This window comes from Meleagris gallopavo, chromosome 3, assembly GCF_905368555.1.
Source record: "Meleagris gallopavo chromosome 3, MGAL_WU_HG_1.1, whole genome shotgun sequence".
NCBI lineage: Eukaryota > Metazoa > Chordata > Aves > Galliformes > Phasianidae > Meleagris > Meleagris gallopavo.
In genome coordinates this window covers 91,800,455-91,820,738 of record NC_139406.1, presented here as the reverse complement: position 1 = coordinate 91,820,738, position 20,284 = coordinate 91,800,455, and the positions used below count along the sequence as shown (strand labels likewise).

The 20,284-nt window shown below is 41.5% G+C and overlaps 1 protein-coding gene across 12 annotated transcripts in view; it reads left to right on the top strand.

Annotated features, from left to right (window-relative positions):
- Positions 1 to 20,284, top strand: part of TSNARE1 (t-SNARE domain containing 1) — a 469,319-nt gene that overhangs the window by 72,457 nt on the left and 376,578 nt on the right. The window contains exon 1 of one of the 12 annotated variants that reach the window (XM_085221756.1): positions 13,613 to 13,690. The exons of the other annotated variants lie outside the window; for them this stretch is intronic. The gene's annotated coding sequence lies outside the window, so the exon portion shown is untranslated. Of the gene's footprint in view, positions 1 to 13,612; positions 13,691 to 20,284 lie in introns of those variants that run through there. 12 annotated transcript variants of the gene reach the window in all.

Here is a 20,284-nt window from a genome sequence, read left to right as displayed (position 1 = left end):
TTTTTCCCTTCCTTCCTATCAAACTGTTTGCAGTTTAGATGTGATGTAGAGGAAATAAATGAAAAAAAAAAAAAAAAAAAAAAAAAAGTGGTGGTTAAAGAATTCACCTGGAATAAGAGCTGGAAAAAGTGTCGCATTCTTCCTTCTTCATTCCTCCAAAATTCGGAGTTAGAACCGAAATACTCCCTTCACAGTAGCATTGCAGTCTCCCTTCAAATTACATAGGCACAGACATCACTTTTCAGTGTTATTTTGGATCCTGGGTGCCTTATAATTTTACATTTTAGATTACAGGGCAGAAAGACTTGTTGTCATGGTGTTCTCTGAAAAAGGACTGTAGTAAAACGTAGTCCATAGGTCTCAAGCTGAAAAACACTGAGCTAAAGTACTTTGAAATGAAGTGGAAAACATCTAGTGCTCTCAGTAAATTTTGATAGAGGCCCCTGTTGCCTGTAAGTGATTATATAGCACTTTTGCAGTGGGGTTGGGAAGTTGCTCTCCAAACGCATTCCTGAGAAGCAATCTGCTTTATTTTCTGGCCAAAAGATATCAACGTCTATTCCATTTTTGGTCTATTTCTGCTGCTCCTCGAAGCAGTGATGATGTGTTAATTCTCAGAACGTGCACTTGTTGAGGATTGCAAAGGTGTGACATCTTCTGATGCTTCAAAATGTCCCTGTTAAGCACTGAAACGTGCTTTGTTTGAACGTGAATATTATAATCAGACACCTCTGCCTTCTTCCAAAAGATCAAAATGCTTCAGAGAATTACAAAGTTGTAAATGACTGCAGCTCTGTCCTTTAAATTGAATGATAAATAGCTAAATGTAAGGAAGTTTGTTTTTCCCTTCTGTGGATTTGTAGTTGTCTTTGGTGTGGGTTGTAACAGCAGGGTAAATTACTAAGTTCAGTAATTATATCTAGCCCCTGTTGAAAATAAGAAAGGTAGAAAATGTATCTTGAAAGATATTTATTACTTCTAGTTCTGTCCTTTTTTGTGGAGTTACAGTCTTGAACATTAATTGTTGTTCATAATGGCACTCCTCAGCAACAAGTCCAGTATGGGTTTTCAGTGAATGCAATAATATACGTGTGAAGGTCAGCAGCGCTGCACTGGGAGGAATACAGATTGTGCTGTTTGAAAGAGCTGCAAGATAGCTTGCAGATTACAAGTCAAATTTGTTTCTTTGAAAACAGTTGCCATCCTTGCAGGCAAGAGAAGGTGCCTGCAGAGAACTCTTGTTCGTGGCAAAGTTGCTGCTTTTAAGACTCAGCATTTGTTATAGATAACATAATTCAGTGCTAGAAAGCTATTGCTCTTAGGCAGTTCAAAAGTTGATCTTTTTCCTCTTTTTTTTATTTTTTTTTAAGTCAATTAGCAGGATAAAAATGTCACTGCTACATATAGGCTGTAGAAACTCAATGTTACTTTTTGTCAGGATGTTCTAAGAGAACACTGGTAAGGATGGAGCTGCCAAAGGAGGCGGATGGATGCTGAGCTGCCTCTTGGAAAAAAACGAATTCCGACTTTGATTAATATTTTTCACAGTGTAAGTATAATGTCATCGTTCCCCAAACTTCAGTTCCTCTGTCCTTTGTGTGCTGTGTAGCTTGTTAGTTGATTTAAATGGCATAAATCCCATCTGTTCCTTGTCTGTGGTATTTTCCCATATTTGCATCCCTGGTCTTAACTGCACAACGCTTTGCAGACATGTGTCATGTTAAATCTTGTTTTCTTGCCTTTATAGAGGTTGTTGTTGGTTTGTCTTGCTCATTGTTGCCTTAGAAAGCAAGCCTGGACAACTGAGCATCTCGCTGGGGGATTTAGAAAATGAAGAGGATGCTGTAGGTAATGATCAATTAGGAGTGGCCCATCTGCAGTTGGTAACCTGGTATTGGGAATAGGTTATTCCTGGAAGAGATGAATGGAAGAGGAATACTTACATAAGGAACATAAAAATAAATCTGTGCATGACTGCTGGGTCTGTCCATGGTAGCGTAGAACCAAGCTGGAGATTAAAGGTGGACTGTTGAACTTTTGCAGCAGCAAGAGGTGAGCAATCTGTTTGCTGGGCACAGCAAGGTTTCTGCTGGTTTCTATGGCCAGATAGTTTCTTTTGTTATTGTTGTGGGGTATTTTGTTTGTTTCGAAGGTTTTCAGGAGAACTCTTCCTTGTACTCCAAGCACTGGGCTGTACTGCTGTTGTGGGAAGCTGCAGCTGTGAGCTGACATCTGCTAATCACTGCAGCTGTGCGACTGCATGCCTGAATTTTCATTTATACTGAAAATGCAATTGTGGGTCTGTATGTGTTCACATGACTATGGGGAAGATTTGCTACTTCAGAGGGAGATGGTTCGTACCGAAGAGATCAAATTGGTAACAGGTAGGCATTTTTTGTCACTGCTGCACCTTGCAGTTGCAGCTCTCAAATCTTTCACCTCCTACCCCACTGTCATATCACTGCAGTCCCTTTTCTCTCTTTTACATCTGAAAATCATGTAGGTATTAAAATCTTGAAAATAAGAACAACAGTTTGCTGGGAAATAGCCAACTGTTACCCACAGTAAACAGGATTAAAGCATTTGTCTTTTAGCCCCTCTCTGTTCGAGAAAGTGATTAATTTCATCCTAAAACAGACACTTAAATGAGGTGGTTGACTCCAAACAGTGGAACAAAGCAAAGAAAGCAAAGATATAAATCACTTAAAAATATTCACCTTCTACTTTCCTAACCATAGACCAATGTATTTAAATATTTTGTGTTGTGTGGTGTGCAAGAGAAGTTATTCTGTGAAATAGCTTTTCATCTTAGAAGAAGAAAAGGGAATGTTCTAATAGAGCTTCTCTGTGGAATATCTTTGTAGTTATCCCACCACCAAAAGAAAACACACTCAGTGCCTCAGCCAATCAACAGAAGTATTTGCTTTTCAGCCTAAAGGACAAAGCAGAGTTTGTGCATTCCTTAGGGGACAAAGAATTTGTTATTCTGATTTTATGTTCTGGATATTGAGTTTGGATCTCCAGAAGTCCCTTCCAACCTTGGAGAAGGTTATCACAGCTTCCACGCACCTATGACAAGTCCAGATCTTTCTGATGCATATCATGGGCTGTTCAGTTCCTTGTGATACCCATGAATAGAAATATGTCTTGTAGACAGCAGGCTTTCTTCTGAGGCTTTCACAAAAAGGGCAAAACAAAATATTTGGTTTGACCATTGATGCTTTGTATCTACTCATTTCCAGTTGGTGTTTGGGAAAATATTTGCCCTGCCAGCACTGTGGGTTGTGTACTCCCATGTCAAAAAGTGGGCTCTTGCATTTTTCTGCTGGATCACTGCTTTTTTTGCCCCACTAAATCGCTGTAGATGGAGGGTTTCTTCATTAGCCCAGTGTGACAGAATGTTAAATTCCTGCTGGGTTTAAGGGATGTAATGTCCTTCCTGGGACTGTAGGATGGTCTTTTAAAAACACCATTTCTACTTGAAAACCTCTCAAATCCCGCTGCATCAGACGTTTCATCTAGCTTTTTCTTCCCTCTGTGAATCTCTTTTGATTGTGCACAGTCATCTTATTTTTGACGCTTATTTTTTTACTTGTCTATCTCTCCTGATGCTAATTACTACAGCTGACCTGGATTACTTCACCAATTTCCCATCTAAGTCACAAATGCCTTTAGCTCCTGGTGCTCTCTATACCACCACCAGCACAAAAAGCAAAGAACTGGCACTAAGATTGGTGCCTCTCCTGCAGGACATGGCTTTTTAGCTGACTTTTGGCTTTTTCTGGCCATTGGTTTTTCTCCTAGAGAGTGTGCAGTTTGGTTTCCTCTAGCTCTGGCCATAATCATTGGCTTGTGACGGTACAGCTGACTGTCTCAGCTGGCCTTTAGAGTAAGCTATTTCAAAAGAGAAGTCACTTAAAATGAAGTTGAGATGGAGTTGAAAATGTCCATCTGGAGACACAAGCACTGATGGAAGATCTCGTACTCTTGTTGGCATATCTATGTGTCCTCCTACTCCCTTGGGTGATGCTCTTTCCCTGGAGACACCCCATGTTCTATGCCATCACAATAGATGGTACCGTGTCCGCTTGATACCTGCTTTGCAGCTTGCCCTTAGCCCACCTTGCTGGACTTACATGCCACCGTAGTATAAACACCAGCACAATGCTAGACAATTATGTACACCCTTAGAATTTTACTGCTCAGGTTAAAATATAGAGATGTAATGAGGGTAGTTGGCTGGGTAGAATTGATTAATCCATAATTTATGAGTTGTTTACTTTGTTCCCAAGTGTGAATTAGCAGGATTTTTGTTTAAACTCGATTTGAACTTGGTTATCCTCAATTGCTTGCTCTAAAAATTTCTCCAAGCTCGTATCATGATAGATTATTTTGCGAGCGGTTCACTGCCAGTAGCAGGTATCTGAAAATGGAAACGTTTTGCCTGAAAATGCACACAATGCTGTACACTCATGTAGCCTGGATGGACAGATATGAATTGCAGTTCTAGATTGCTGTTGACCTTGTGTTAGGATGTGCCTTGCTGTTTACTGAACCTGGATGCTGTTACGGATGTACTGCTAGTAAATAAATGAGTTTGGGGGAGTATTGCACAATGGAAATGTTTCCTAGGAAAGGCAATCCTGTAGGTACCTGCATTGATTGCTCAGTAGCATGGTCCTGGCATTGCTCATGTTGTTAGCTTGTTGGCGCATGCATTTTTATCTTGCTCCGAGTCTGCTGAAGACTGCTGGAGAGCCCTTTCAGCCATGACCTTTAAAAGTGCCTTTTAAAGTGTGGTGGTAGGCAGGAAAGTGACTCTCTGGGTGTGACACTGCAGCACATGGTTGAGGATTTTGTCCTTCTCTGTTCTCCATGTGTGCCCTGTGTGTGCAATGGAAATCTGAATTGAATTTCTCTTTCCCATCCACCTCTCTAAAAATGTCAGTGCTTTGTAACCTGGCGTTGTGGCATTCCTCTGATTGAGTTCAAGTCAGTGAGGCTCCTGTCTGCATCGTGGCACTTTTTACTCTGCAAACATGGTCATATGCCTCTTTTCCTGCAGAAAGTCAATGGCTCTGACTCAGACGAAGGTAAATGGTGCTTTACACAGTCTGGCTTTTTCAGTAGGAGCCTGTAGTGGTGGCCACAGATGTAGCACCAGTGTCCTTCCAGTTTCATTTCTTGCAAAATTCACTTTTATAGGAAAAAGCACCTCACCATGTTCATTCTTCTTCTACAGGACAGGCAACTATTGCTCCTGTTGCCCCATCCCTGGAGACATTCAGGGTCAGGCTGGATGGTGCTCTGAGCACCCTGATCTGACTGTAGGTGTTCCTGTTCAATTGCAGGGGAGTTGAACCAGATGACCTTTAAAGATCCCTTCCAAGTCAAACAGTTTTGTGTTTTTCAGTGTCTACTATATGCAACTTCTGCCGCAGAGGGAACTGAGAATAAAAAAGGCTAAAAAAAAAAAAAAAAAAAAAGTGAGGTAGGAGGGAAATCCCATTGCTCTTTGCATCATTCTCACCCAGATTTCGGGAGAGGATGGAAAATCTGCTTGCAACCAACATGCCTTTAGATGTGAAACAGGAATTTGTAAATGCAGCCAGTGGATGGTGTGGGAAGAGCTGGGAGCTTGAGTGTCCCATTAACCTGCAGATATTCAAGATGTGAAGCCAAAGCATGATGGTCAACAGAAAGTTACCTACATATAGGGGTGTTTTTGCACACATTTTATTTATCCACTGGATTAAGTTGTTTAACTCACATGCATGTTGGTCTCTGCCTGCAACATGCTCTTCTGTGCAGCTTTGCACGAGGTGGTGCACATAGAGCTTGGAGATGCAGCTGCTGGACTAATTGCTGCCAGAATAAATCACAGGTGGTTGCTCAGTGCAGCCCAACAGACTGGAAGTCAGGCCTGGGAAGTGCAGTGTAGCCTTTCTTTAATTTTGGTGGCGAAGTTGCTGTCATTTGTTTCTTAGTTGTGGGTTTTTTTCCTCTTATCTTTCTTTCCCTCTGTCTTTCCCTCTCTTTTCCTTTCTTATAGAGCAAAATAAGGAAGCGCAGTTCCTTTGAACTTGAACAAATCCCATAAAGTTCACCACGAGCAAGAAATATTGGCATTTTCCAGCACCTGCCACAGCTTGAGGATGTGACTTGCTTTGTTGCTTCTGTCTCATCTGCAGCTTTTTAATTAACATAAAAAAGTTCCTAGACAAAACTTTTGTTCTTCCTCTTCTCTCCTCCCCGTATCCCCTCCATCTGTTACATAAAACTGGTGGAAGTCTCAGTCCATGAAAAATGCCCTGAAGATGAATGTGGCAGCCAGGCCAAGGTGGGATTGGCTCTTTAATTACATCCTTCCCATTTCTCCAATTCTCTGCCTGCTGGTCCAGCACCTTTAAGAATTTGCTGCTGCAGCGCGGATTTTAACTCAGAACAATCTTTAATAATCCCTGTCATTTTATATTTATATGGCACTTTCTGTCTGGCAGCATTCCGTAATTTGCCCATCACATACAGAAACAGCAGTTCTGCCAAGAGAAGAAACAAAATACCAAAAGCTGGATTTTCTGTTTAATTGAGGTTTCTAACCTTAATTACAGCGGGCTGTTGGTCCAGCAAACTTTTTGCTTCAGGAGGAAATCCATCGACAGCATTTTCACCTCACTGAAAGGCATCAAAAAGAGGCCTCAGATATTTCTTTTTTCCTTGTTTACTAATGCAGAGAAATAGCAATTCAGAGGATGAATAATGTAAGAGGGATGCAGTAGTTTATGGGAGAAGCGAGCCGGTTCTGCTTGCTGAAGCAATCTGAACGTTCATCAAGAAACACCTCTTGGTAGGAAGGAGCTAAGAAAAATGCTTTTGGATGTTGTTTTTAATAAAAGACCTGACATTTTGGAGCTCCTGGATGGTAACATGGGAATCGGTGATATGCAGAGGAACTGCAAAATGCAGCTACTTTACTAACAAATATGGTATTCAAATCTTCCACTGTGAAGTTTTGAGAAGGTTCTTATGGAATTGAACAAGGGAGATTTTGGCTTTGATGATTATATCCCCATTTCTGCGTATTCCCACTCCAGTGCTTTGTTTCTGGGCATCTGTAGAACAACACAGAAATGCTGAAAATCTTGAAGCACAGTCTTATAAATCAGGTGTTTGTTGAGTATGCTGAAAACCTGGATTTTTATGGAGATAGATTGGAAAAAGAGGTGGTATGGTAGAAACACTGGCTCAGGAACAGGTTGCCCAGGGAAGATGTGAAGGCTCCATCACTGGAGGTGCTCAAGACCAGGTTGGATGGGGGCCTGGGCAGTCTGGTGGGTGGCAACCCTGCCCATGGCAGAATTGTAGCTATGATATTTAAGGTCCTTTCCAACCTGAGCTGTTCTATGACACTATGATTTATGTGGAAGGTTATAGAATCACAGGATGCCCTGGGTTGAAAAGGACCACAATGATCATCTAGTTTCAACCCCTCTGCTATGCACAGGGTCACCAACCAGCAGACCAGCCTGCCCAGAGCCACATCCAGCCTGGCCTTGAATGCCTCCAGGGATGGTGCATCCACAACATCCTTGGGCAACCAGTTCCAGTGTGTCACCACCCTCAGAGTGAAAAACTTCCTCCTAATAACTAAACCTAAACCTCTCCTGTCTCAGTTTAAAACCATTACCCCTTGCCCTATCACTATCCTCCCTTGTAAGCAGTCAAACCTTCTCCTTTTTATTCCCTTCAAATATTGGAAGGCCACAGGGACGTCTCCCTGGAGCCTTCTCTTCTCCAAGCTAAATCCAGTTCCTTCAACCTAGGAGAGGTGCTACAGCCCTCTGATCATCTTAGTGGCCCTCCTCTGGACCCGCTCCATGAACTTGTCTGGGGTGTTGTGGTTCAAGTCAGTGCCTTTCTAATGATTAAGGTACTCAGTTTAGCTGAGTGCATCATTTCCACAGCAGTCTGATTTTTTTTTTTTAGGAGTGTTAAAGGATGGTGAAACTTCTCATTTTTAGACATTTGCCTAGAAATGACTAGGGTTTTGAAGTTCCACAAAAAAACCCCTAGTTTTGCATAAAATGCCCTTGCACACTCAGTACTCCTTGGTGGTAGTTTTTAAATGTGATTTTCTATTTTATCTCCTTTTCTGTTCTTTGCTGCATTACCTGCTTGCTAGGCACTGGTGGAGACATATATGGTACAGAATCATAGAGACATAGAATATTTTGGGCTGGAAGGGACCCTTAAAGGTCATCTAGTCTGACTCCCCTGCAGTGAACAGGGACATCTACAGCTACATCAGGCGCTCAGAGTCTTGTCCAACCTGACCTTGAATGTCTCCAGGCATGGGGTATCTACCACGTCCCTGGGCAACCTGTTTCTGAATCACTGGGGAGAAGCATAAAGAATCAATAAATGTCCTCAGGGAAATTTCATCTTGATTTTCTTACCTCTTTGCCAATCTCCGCTTCTTCCCCTTCCCCCCCTTTCCTCCCTGTGTCCCTCCTGCATATATCCTTCCCTCTCTGGAAAGTATAATGTAGGTGGACAAAGGATGTGCATGTATAGGGGTAGTCTAATGGCTACAGACTGCTTCTGGCCCGAGATCAGCACTGTCAAATTTTCTGGCATATTGGCACAACAGGGAGTTGTCAGTCATTCTTGGTCAAACACTTCTGAATGCTTCTGTTTTGTACACAATCAGCAGTTCATCCAAACTGCATATATTCACCCCAAACAATCCTCAAACATAATCTTAGTAGAGATACCTGAAGGGACTCAGAAACATGCTTAGAATGATTTTCAAAAACTTCAGGAATGTAAGAAAGAAAAGAGGTTTACCGTGAAAGTACTCTTCTGAAGAATGCATCAAAATTGTGAAACCAGGTCTCCAGAGTGGCAGTGTATCCAACTAGGAAAAACTGAAGAAGTTCAAGCTCCAATATTGCACTGGATTCCATTGGTAGATTGTAAGTTGAGAGGTGGAGGGGCCTTAAGTGCCAAGGGAGGTTAAGGTTGGATATTAAGAAAAATTTCTTCTCAGAAAGAGCAGCAGTGCTTTGGAACAGGCTGCCCAGGAAGATGGTGAGTTATCATCCCTGGAAGTGTTCAAGAAATATGTAGATGTTGCACTGAGGGACATGGTTAGTGGGCATGGTGGTGATGAGTTGACCATTGGACTAGGTGGTCTTAGAGATTGTTTCCAACCCTACTGATCCTATGATTATGGACTGTGCTAGCCACATTGCTATAAAAGCAATCTAATTACTTTTTATTTGTGTCAGTACAGTTCCTTTTGACTTCAGTGGAGTTGGATGAGTATGTAAAGCCAAGCTCCAGCCAGTCTTTACCTTTTTAATGAAATTAAAAATCTTGATATCATCCCAGAAGCTTAAACATTCGTTCTGTCTCCAAAATTCTCTTTATGGTTCCCTTTTCATTATTCTATAGGAAGTTTCCTGTTTACCACCCAAAATTGCTCTCTATTTATGATGCTTTTGAAAGTAATTATGTGTAACAAACACTTTCCTTAATACAACAGTATATTCTACCACTTTGCTGTGGCGTGTGAGCAATATCCAAAAGGCTATGTGTTCTTTCCAATCCAGAAAAGTGACAGCAACCACATGCACTGTCAGTTACTTACTAATGTAAAACAGAGCAGTTGAGATCGATCGTCCTTGTGGGCCCCTTCCAGCTAGGAATGTTCTATGTTCTGTGATTCTGAAGATGCATCTTGCAGGGATGCTTCGTTGCTCCTCATGTTGTTTGCTGTTTGTTTTGCTTGGCTGGAAAGCACAATCTTTAATAGGTGGCTCGTGTTTGGATGCCCTTCCCTCCAGTTGTCTCATTTGTGATAAAAATGAATTACTGCTTAAAATTTAAAGATCCTTCTCTCATGCTGTACTAAATGTGATGAGGAATTAGGAAGTCTGCTTTTCAGGAGGAATTTGCTAGGATGGGTGTTCCAGAGCGAATCATCTGTTTGGGATGGCAAAATCACTGGCACTAACCTAGCTGTTAAGCCAGTTAAACGTAAGCAGGAGGAACTGTGTGTCAGGAAAGGCAGAACTTGCGGGATTTAAGCTGCAAATTGAAAAATATTGAATGCTGTGGGTCAGCTTTGTTAGCTAGCATCTTCCCTTATCTCTCTTTCCCATCTGAAGGTTGCTGGGGATGGAAAAATTAAAGCGGGTTTGTAAGTTGAAAAAAATCGTAAAAGTAATAAAAGAGCTCCTTATTTTCTTGTAGTCAGTAATTCTCACTGGTTGCTGTGGACCACAAGCTACCATGTTTAGTAGGGAAGATGTATGGCAACCCATGTAAGGTAATTGTGGGGATCCTTATGCTGGATGTATAATCTAGCATAAAATCATGCAGAAAGGTGAGTTCAGGGAAAGAAGATAATGGAAACATGTTGGAACAGAGAGACAGCAAATGCATCAGTTTTTCATAATCTTAGGTTGAGACTGGACATATGATTTGGAACAGAAACAGAATCGCAGAAGGGACCTTTGGAGTCATCTGGTCTTGTGTTCATGCAAATAAGTTAATGATGATAAATGGAAGTTAGACAGCCTTTTAATGGTATGGAAGAGAAAAGCCTAAGATGTCTATTTTGAAATTAAGTTGATGAAATTCTTGTGTGAAATTGCATGGACTAATTTCATGGGTCAAAAGGAAGTTGTGCTGTATATAGCTAGAATGAAACTTAAATAACCTGTAAAATAGCCGTAACTTAAAAATCAGAAATCGTGGTTTTCCTTAATAGCTTTTCAATTGCAAACAAGTATATTAAGGTCCATATCATAACCTATAGGTAAACACAACATATAGATGACTAAAATTTGCTTTTTCTGATATCACAGCCTTTACATAGCTTTTTGTGTGTGTGCATTTCTCTGTAGCTCCGTTTTGCCATTTTTAAAATGTAATTTTAAAAAGCAGTTTCTGTGTGAAGGGGTTCAATTCAGGTGGTGAAGGCACATTTTACAGGGTGATTGTTACGTTGAATATCAAGATGGGACCCAGCCACTGGGTGGTGGAAGATGATGGGAGATGGGATGGGACCCAACTGTCTGGTGGTGGAAGATGGCGGGAGATGAAACGGGATCCAGCCGTCTGATGATGGAAGATGGTGGGAGATGAAATGGGACCCAATTGTCTGATTGTGAGAGCTGAAATGGGACCCAGCCATCTGATGGTGCAGGATGATGGGAAAAGGGTGAAAAGGAGGTGTTTTTGCCCAAACATGGGGAAAAAGCCAGCAAAGGTGGTGATTATTCTATGTCCAGGTGGAGGCCAGTAACAAGTGGCATCCCCTACGGGTCTGCCTTGGGACTGGTGCTCTTTAACATCTTTATCAATGACATCGATGACAGAATCGAGTGCACCCTCAGCAAGTTTGCTGATGACACCAAGCTGAGTGGTGCGGTTGACACGGTGGAAGGAAGGGATGCCATTCAGAGGGACCTGAACAGACTTGAAAGGGGGGTCCGGGTGAACCTGTTGAGGTTCAACTCAGCAAAGTGCAAGGGTTTGCACTTGGGCCGGAGGAATTCCAGGCATTTATGCAGACTGGAAGGAGCGGTCCTTGAGAGCAGCCCCACAGAGAAGGACCTGGGGGTCCTGATGGATGAAAAACTTAACATGAGCCAGCAGTGTGCTCTTGCAGCTTGGAAGGCAAATGGTATCCTGGGCTCCATCAGAGGAGGGTTGGCCAGTAGGGGCAGGGAGGTGATTGTCCCTCTCTACTCTGCTCTTGTGAAGCCCCATCTGGAGTACTGTGTCCAGGTCTGGAGCCCCCGTACAAGAAAGACAGAGATTTGTTGGAGAGGGTCCAGAGGATGGCCATGAAGATGATCAGGGGACTGGAGCACCTCCCCTATGAGGACAGGTTGAGGGAACTGGACTTATACAGCCTGGAGAAAAGAAGGCTGTGGAGTGAGTGGTGTCAACTCATTGAAAGGGTAGATAACAGCAGGACAAGGGGAAATGGTTTTAAGTTGAGGGAGGGGAGATTTAGGTTGGATATCAGGGGAAAATTCTTTACAGAGAGAGTGGTGAGGAGCTGGAACAGGCTGCCCAGAGAGGTTAGCTGGCAGCCCGTGGCTTGGATAGGTACACTCTTGGCTGGGTAAGGAACTGGCTGGAGGGCCAGGCCCAGAGAGTGGTAGTGAATGAAGCTGAATCCAGCTGGCAGCCAGTCACGAGTGGTGTTTCCCAGGGGTCGGTGCTGGGGCCTGTCCTCTTCAATATCTTTATTGATGACCTGGATGAGGGCATTGAGTGCACCCTCATAAGTTTGCAGATGACACCAAGTTGGTTGGAAGTGTCGATCTGGGGTAGCAAGGCCCTACAGAGGAATCAGGAATCAGGAATCAGGCTGGATATCTGGGCTCAAGCCAGTGGGATGAGGTTCAACAAGACCAAATGCACTTTGGCCACAACAACTCCAGGCAATTCTACAGGCTTGGGGCGGAGTGGCTGGAAGACTGTGTAGAGGAAATGGACCTGGCAGTATTGATTGATGCTTGGCTGAACATCAGCCAGCAGTGTGCCCAGGTGGCCATATGGTTTAGTGAGAACTATTGGTGATTGGTGGATGGTTGGACTGGATGATCTTGTAGGTCTTTTCCAACCTTGGTGATTCTGTGATTCTGTGTTGTGGATGCTCCATCCCTGGAGGTGTTCAAGGCCAGGTCGGATGGGGCCCTGGGCAGCCTGGTCTAGTATTAAATGGGGAGGTTGGTAGCCCTGCCTGTGGCAGGGGGGTTGGAGATTCATGATCCTTGAGATGCCTTCCAACCCGGGCCATTCTGTGAAGGGCACCTGGTTTGACAGGAAGAAAGCTGGAGATGCATTTGAGAAGAGGAGAACCTTGCTAATGGAATGCATTGAGGTGTGCACAGTTGGGTTCAGGTGATAATAGTTTCTGCATGGATCACATTTTGTCATTTGGCTGTATTTTGAGGAATTTTGTTTAAGGGCGGTGGTCCTCTGATCCATTATGGGCAGATACACAGGAAAAGTGACAGGCCTCTACTTTCTTTTCCCTTTTACCTCCACTGTAAATTCAAACCCTGTTTTACAACATCTCTGACTCTTTTCTAGGTCCCAGAGCTGCTGTAATGAAGTGGTGTAAACCATCATTTTGTGCTGAATATCATGTTTTTTTCATTCAAGTTGTCTTTGCTACCATGAGTTCCAAAGAGCAATTTTCTGGTTGGAAGTGAAGCAGGAAGGCTGTGCTGGAAGATGATGTTTGTGTGGTTTGGGTTTTGGGGAGGATTAGGAGGCAGGTGGTGGTTTCTTTCACTTAAGTAACCTAGTCTGAATTAACCTCTTAACCCTTTTGGTCAAGTGGAGACTTTACAGAGCTTTTTAGTATTTTCATATTTCCACCTGTGATTCCTAGTTTGCACTGGTGAAAAAAATGAAACTGTTTGATATGAATCAGCTCTATCCCACCTGTACCCAAGAGAAACACTGATATAGTGAAATAGATGTGCTGGTAATTGCCTCCAAAATAATTTGTTTCAAAAAATGGTGTTTTTTTTGTCAGGTTTTCCATGCTGGAACATGTTTGGGATGCAGGACTCTTGCCCTCGCTGGCTTGGAAGGCTGAACTCTGATGCTGGGTTTAAAGAGCACCACAAAGTGGAATTTGAAGAAATTGCTTTGGGTAGGGGAAGAAGTAGAATCTTTGCTTTCATTTTCACAGGCGTTCAAAATATAGATGAAAGTGGAGATTGGGATTTTCAAGATGCTGGCATTCATGGGAGGTGCTTTATCAAAAGAGAAGTGTTAGTGGGCTTTGGAAGACAGCTGCTTGCTTCAGGGATCGTTTTATTAACTTTTTAAAAATATGTATTTATGCGTTGCTAAAATACTTCAGATGTGGTTGTGTGTGGTTTTGGTGCATCAAATAAAAGTCAGTGCGATGCGTGGCTTGTGTGCTTCATCCCAACAAGGTGCCTCAAAGGAGGCTCCCAAATTAAGTGGTTAATTTGATAACTGTAATGAAGGCAAGGCAGAAGGAGCTGAAGCAAAGGCAGAGAAGTAAAGTGAGTGGGTAGGACTGAGATGGGGAAAGCTGCTTATCACAGTTGCAGTCAGCCTACTGCTCTGCAAAGAGAACTAAAGAAATGCTGAAGAAACTTGATAGGAACAGAAATTCACTTCTGCCCCAAATCCATTTCTTTCATCCAAAATAACACTGGGCTAGGGGATAATAATCAAGTTGGCTGAGCTCTCATCAGAAATGTCAGTGCCAAAAACTTCAAAAAATTTGCATATTTAATAGCTGTTTCTTATGGCCGAGCGTTAGTTTACTTGTGGTTGGAGAACCAATGCATCGAGCTATTGTTTGTTGGAGAGAAAACCAATAGGGTTAAGGTGGACTCTGCTTCAGGAAAGCATAATATTCTCCTTTAATAACTGAGCCTACCATCAGCTGTTATTCTTTGTCTCTTTTTTCTTTTTTTCCCTTTCTTTTTCTGGACTTGTTACTAGGCTGGCAGGCCACTAATGAGCAGTGCATTATCTGTTTTACCCTTTAGCTTTGATTTAACGTTAGCTTTTCTTCTGGAATTTCCTTGATTTTTTCCAAATGGCGTCACAAATCAACACTAATGAGCCAAAACGCTGCTCAGACGGCTTTTTCAGCTGCATAGGTGTGGATGTTACCAGCTTGCTGGATTTAATCATGTCTAAGATTTTTGAACTTTTTTTGAGTAACCGATGAGGTGAACAACAGTTTCCATCAGCTATCAGTGACGTTGCGTATAAGAGTGTTTTCCAAATATTTTCCTAATGTAGAAAAAAATGTGGACATAACAGTTCTTCTTTTTCCCCCCCATCAATTTATATATGAGCATTTTTTGTTTATTTTGTAAGGTCTGCTTTTCCCATGTAAGATGACGGATTGCCTTGTTCCTCAGCTGAAAACTAGACGTCTATGAAGGGATACCTGAAAAATTCCTACATTGTTGATATTTTCAGAGTCATGAAATAGAATCAGAAACATCTGACAAGACTGCTATAATCATCCAGTCCAACTGTCAACCCATCCTCACCATGCTCACTAAACCATTTCCCTAAGTGCCACATCTACCCTTTTCTTGAAAACCTTGAAAATGATGATTCCACTACCTTCATTCACATTTAACTGGTTTTTCTCTCCTCCTTCCTTTTTTACTGACATGCCAGTGTGAAGCAGGCCTTTTAGAATGAGGAAGAGCTTGTAATCATATTCTAGATTTGTGATTTAAAAAAAAAAAAAACAACAAAAACTTTTAAACAAAAGTGAACAGGACATGGTTACCCAAGCAGCCACTAATTTCTAGTTCTTTGATCAACTCCTCCATATCAGGATGAGTTTTAAAGCAAAACTCCCTTGAGCTGTGCAGTGGTTTTCGAGTTAGGAAACTTGTCATCTGTAATATTAAATAATTCTGAGGATGTTTTAGTCCTGGCAGCAGGAGACTTCAGGCATATGTCAGTCAGACTGAAGAGAACTTTTTTCCTTACTGAAGAGCTGGTCCCTTCCCTTTTCCTTTCCTTTTCCTTCCTTTCCCCTTCTCCTTCCCCTTGCTCTTCCCTTTCCTCTTCTCCTTCCCTTCTCATGCTGCATGCTGCTTGGTTGTAAGCTTGGAAATGCCGCCATGTGCATTGCTGATAGCTGCTTCTTCCTTTGCTCAGTTGGTCCCTATTGTAGAGCTTATAGCGTGGAAGTTTAGTGTCCTGAATATGCACAGGCCATGTTATGATGGTATCAGTCCATATAGGGTATCAAACCTTCCCTCATGGGAGAACTAATGTTCTAGAGTGAAAGCAAACAGAAACTGTGACCATTTGATTGTGGTTTTGTGGAGCTGATGCGTGAAATCACTCAGTCCTTTCCAGAGTTTGACACTGACCTACTACATTTTTTATGAAATTCCTCTTTCCTCTTCTGTTAACTATTGCTCTGAACTGTATTGAAGTTTTCTTGCCCATTTAACATTGACCGGATAGGTCTAACTTAGTCTAGACTAAATCTAGACTTAATCATGTCATGCCCCAAAAGTTATGCAGATGTTTCGGGATTTTTACTTTCTTAAGTGAAGAAGCTTTGAAATTTTTTTTGAGATGTGGTAGATGTGGTTTCTGCTTTTCCACTGTCTAAAATAGCGTAGAGTCACAGAATCATTAGAGTTGGAAAAGATCTCTAAGATCATCTAGTCCAACCATCCACCAATCACCAATGTTGTGTCCCTGAGTGCCATATCTACTCGTTTCTTGAGCAACTCCAGGGATGATGGCTCTACCTCTTTCTTGGGCAGTCTGTTCTAGTGCCTGACCACTCTTTCTGAGGAGAAATTCTTCCTAATATCCAACCTAATGTAAGAGGCTCCATGAGAGCCTGGGCTGGAGTATGATGGTAGGGTTTCTGGCAGAAATAAGAGTTAAGGAAGCTCTCAGGAGATCACAGCTTGAAATTACAGTCTGGTTTTACTCTCTTAGGACAATTTCAGATAGTGGCTGGTGAGCATTTCCTTTTTTGGGGGGTCTATTATATCTTTGTGCAGTTTACTAGGGAGCTGTCCTACAGATGAAGAAATCTATAATGCAGTTGAGACATATGGAGGTGCACTTAAGATATATTAAGATAAGTGAGAAATCCCAGTGTTTTAAAGAAGTGCTGAAAAGTGAGTGATTTTTGACTTTTTGGGTCACTATAAGGGTTATTTAACATATGAACAAGCTGAATATAATTGTTATGTTAAAATATATAATATGTAGATTCATCTCTGTGAAATATTTTTCAGCGAAGGACAAACTCTTGCTTGCAGCAGTGGCAAAAAGCTACAGTGAAATGCCTGAAAGCTATACAGAAGTTCTCATTGCAGAAAATGCAGCTCTCAGACAGTTTGGGTTTACAGTCTCCAGTTTACAGATCCTGAGAGTCCTTCAAGTTTAATTTATCTCTGTTGACTTCAGTGGCAGAGAGACAGGGCATACATGAGCACTTTGTTTTAACTAATGTCTCTTCTGAGTAGCGGCTGGATGCTTCAGCAGTGATGAGACAGGGTGTGAGGCTCTGTAAAATAGTTAGTAAAGTCAGGGAGAAGGAAAAGAAGCACATTCTCTGAGGCTGTGCTGTTTGCAGAGAGTATGGAAGGCTTTTAACCTCTCAAGTAGAAAAGGGAGATTTTTGTTTTGGTGTTAGTGTGAACTGCATAGCATCTATTAAAGAGCTTTTGCAATTGTAAGTTGAGCTAGAAGCTTTCCTTGTATACATCAGGCACTGTTAATCACAGAGTCATTTGTGTTGGAAGGGACCTTTAAAGGTCATCTGGTTCAACTTCCCTGCAGTGAACAGGAATGCCTACAGCTAGATCACATTGCTCAGAGCCCTGTCCAGCCTGACCTTGAGTGTTTCCAGGAATGGGGCATCCACCATATCTCTGGGCAACCTGTTCAAGTGCCTGAGCTCACTTACTTTTTCCTTATTCTTGTACCTTTTTTCTTAATAATTCTACCATTTTTTTAGTACCCCATAAAGCAAGACTTTGTGCACCCTTTCAATCTAAGTGCTCCAGTGTAGCACTTAGATTTGTTCTTGTTCTTCTTCTCTTCTCGTTTGGACCTGTATGGAGAAAAAAGCCTTGAGGGTTTATTTGTGTATATATAAGTTGTGTGTATGCGTGTAGACAGCTGTGAAGATGGAAAGAGAAAGGAGGTTTGCAAGATAGTAAACTAAATCACTGAAAATGATACCATAGAGGAACATGAACAGAGGCAGGAAGGGTCAGCCTGCTCTAATGAAATTACGTTGCTTGAAGTTGTTATTTTAGGAGCTATTGCAGCTCACCATGCCCAGGAGCCACTGTCAGACTGTTAAATTGGGAAGTCTGAATGTTTTTGGTGTACTGTGAGTTGATATCCTCATATAGCAGGGATACATCAGTGTTTAACATTATCTCTTACCAGGTGTTGTAGTTGTATTTTGTCAGCTAACGTGCACCAAATGCTGTTCATGTTCTGTTTGGCTTTATATGGAGGAGCATCACATGTAGCATGGCTGCGATGGGACCATGAATTTGTTTTAATACATTCTGTTTGTGGGAATCACGTCATTATGAAGTGCTTAGCTAAATTTACTATTTTTTCTTTTTTCTTTTATTTTTTTCTTGATTTTAATAAGTAGTTGTTTTGAAGAAATGCTTTTGAATTTGGTTGCCATGGCATGTGGCTGAGATGTGGGGCAGCTCCTAGGAAGCATAGCCTTGACTTTAAGGATGGATGTTACAGATAAGGTCCTGTATCACTGGTCACAGTCCCCATCTGTTGGAAGGTCCTATGGTAATCAGGATGCTATCCTAACTAGATGCTGCACACTATAATAGGACAGTGAAAAATTCAGTGCCTTTGTAGCCAGCATGCAGAGACGTCTTTATCACTGTGTACTGCCTTCTTCAAGATAAATGCCATGAAAAGCCTGCAACATTGGACAAATTTGCTCTGCCATATGCTTGTGGAGGAGTATTTTTCTGAAGCTTTTCTGTATGACTGGTAATCATAGATTGGTTTAGAGAGACATTTCTGAAAGTGTGAAGTGAAAGGAAGGGCAGCGTGTTAATGTGAATTAATTGTAGCGCTCGTCAAGTCAACATCCATTGGAGACCAATTCATTTTGTAGTCTCTTCTTTTGCTTCTGAGAAGCATAATGCTACTGTGAGTAATGGATTCAAGGTCAGCTTATAACTGAAAACTGGAAGACACCCTAACATCCAGAGTGTCATAAATTCTTATCTCACGGTAATGTGTGAACTAGAATTATAGAATGGATTGGATTGAAAGGGGCCTCAAAGATCATCTAGTTTCAACTCCCTTCCAGTAGGTTGGGAAGCAGCTCATGGCTTGGGAAACAGCGGTGATGATTGGTTGATTGGTTTTCCCATTAATCTGGCTGTAGAAATACTAAGGAAGTTACTTGTAATAAGAGAGCTGAGAAACCCCAATTGGTAAAGATCCAGATTTAATTCTTGGATTGTAGAGGAAAGAATATGTGTTGAAGATCTTTTCTCTGTTTACTGGTATAAACCATTCCCTCCCTCTTGGGCGAGCTGGATTCCAGCAAACAGAAGATCAGTTTTCAGCAGCAGTAAGTTGAGAATTTTTTTTTTTTTTTTTAGACTAATCTTGAATGAAAAAGTGGATGTTTTATCCTTATGGCACATGATTAAGTATCTTTTGGTATCTAGAGACAGCTCTGTCATGGGACTAGGCTGTTAATTTGTTACATGAACGATGGTGATATCAGCCTGTGCTTAACCGAGCTAAGTCTGTTCTAATGAACAAACTCTTGAACTTGGAATTTAGGGAATAGCTGGGCTAAATTAAGTGAAGGGACAATATTTCTTTTTACAGAATTGTAGAATCAACATTGATTAATTGGAGTTACTTGCAGTAACTGCAGATGAGTTGAAAGTCTGTGCCTTTTTTCTTTTTATTTAATAACAGTATATCTTCTGTGAGATTTTTTTTTTTTTTTTTAATTTATAAAAAGGACAGGTGGAGAGCCTTTGGTTTCCACCTCATCAAAAAGAAACGTAAGTTTTGGTGACAGAAGATCTGTAAATATTTTATAGAATTCAGCCGGGAATCCATCTGGACCATACTTCTTTTTTTAGCCTTTTATAGTTTCCCTTAATTTTATCTTCAGAGAGCAGCTATCTCAACTTTTGGAACTGAGTGTTTGAAAATTGATTTCAAAATGTTACCTGCAAAATAATGGCCTAGTAGAGGCATGTATTTTCCTTAGAACAGTTTGAAGTGGGATGATCCATCTCTGCTGGAGCTTTGTTTTGCAATGAACCAATATTTATTCTGAAGCATCTGCAATATTTACAGTGCCTGGTAAAATCTAATTGATACAGTTGCTTATGATATTTAGATGACATAGCAAGAATATCTTCTGATTTTTTACGTGCATGTAATCATTAGGGACCAGACTGTCATACATTACATAGATAACAAATTTGATCCTTGGATTAAGGCAGCACAAGATGGGAGACACTGTTCAATTTGAATACATATTCCTGCTCTCATCCTGCAGTGGGCACATTAGACACAACTCTGTGCACCCTCCCTGTGCTCCCATGAATGTAATTGCCTAAATTGTTTGGTGTTAGGTTTAACCTTAAATGCTTTCAGTTATGCTCCAGCTGCAGTGTTTTCATTTCCTTCCTTACAACATAGATTAGGTTTTGATTTGAAAGGTACAGCAGGC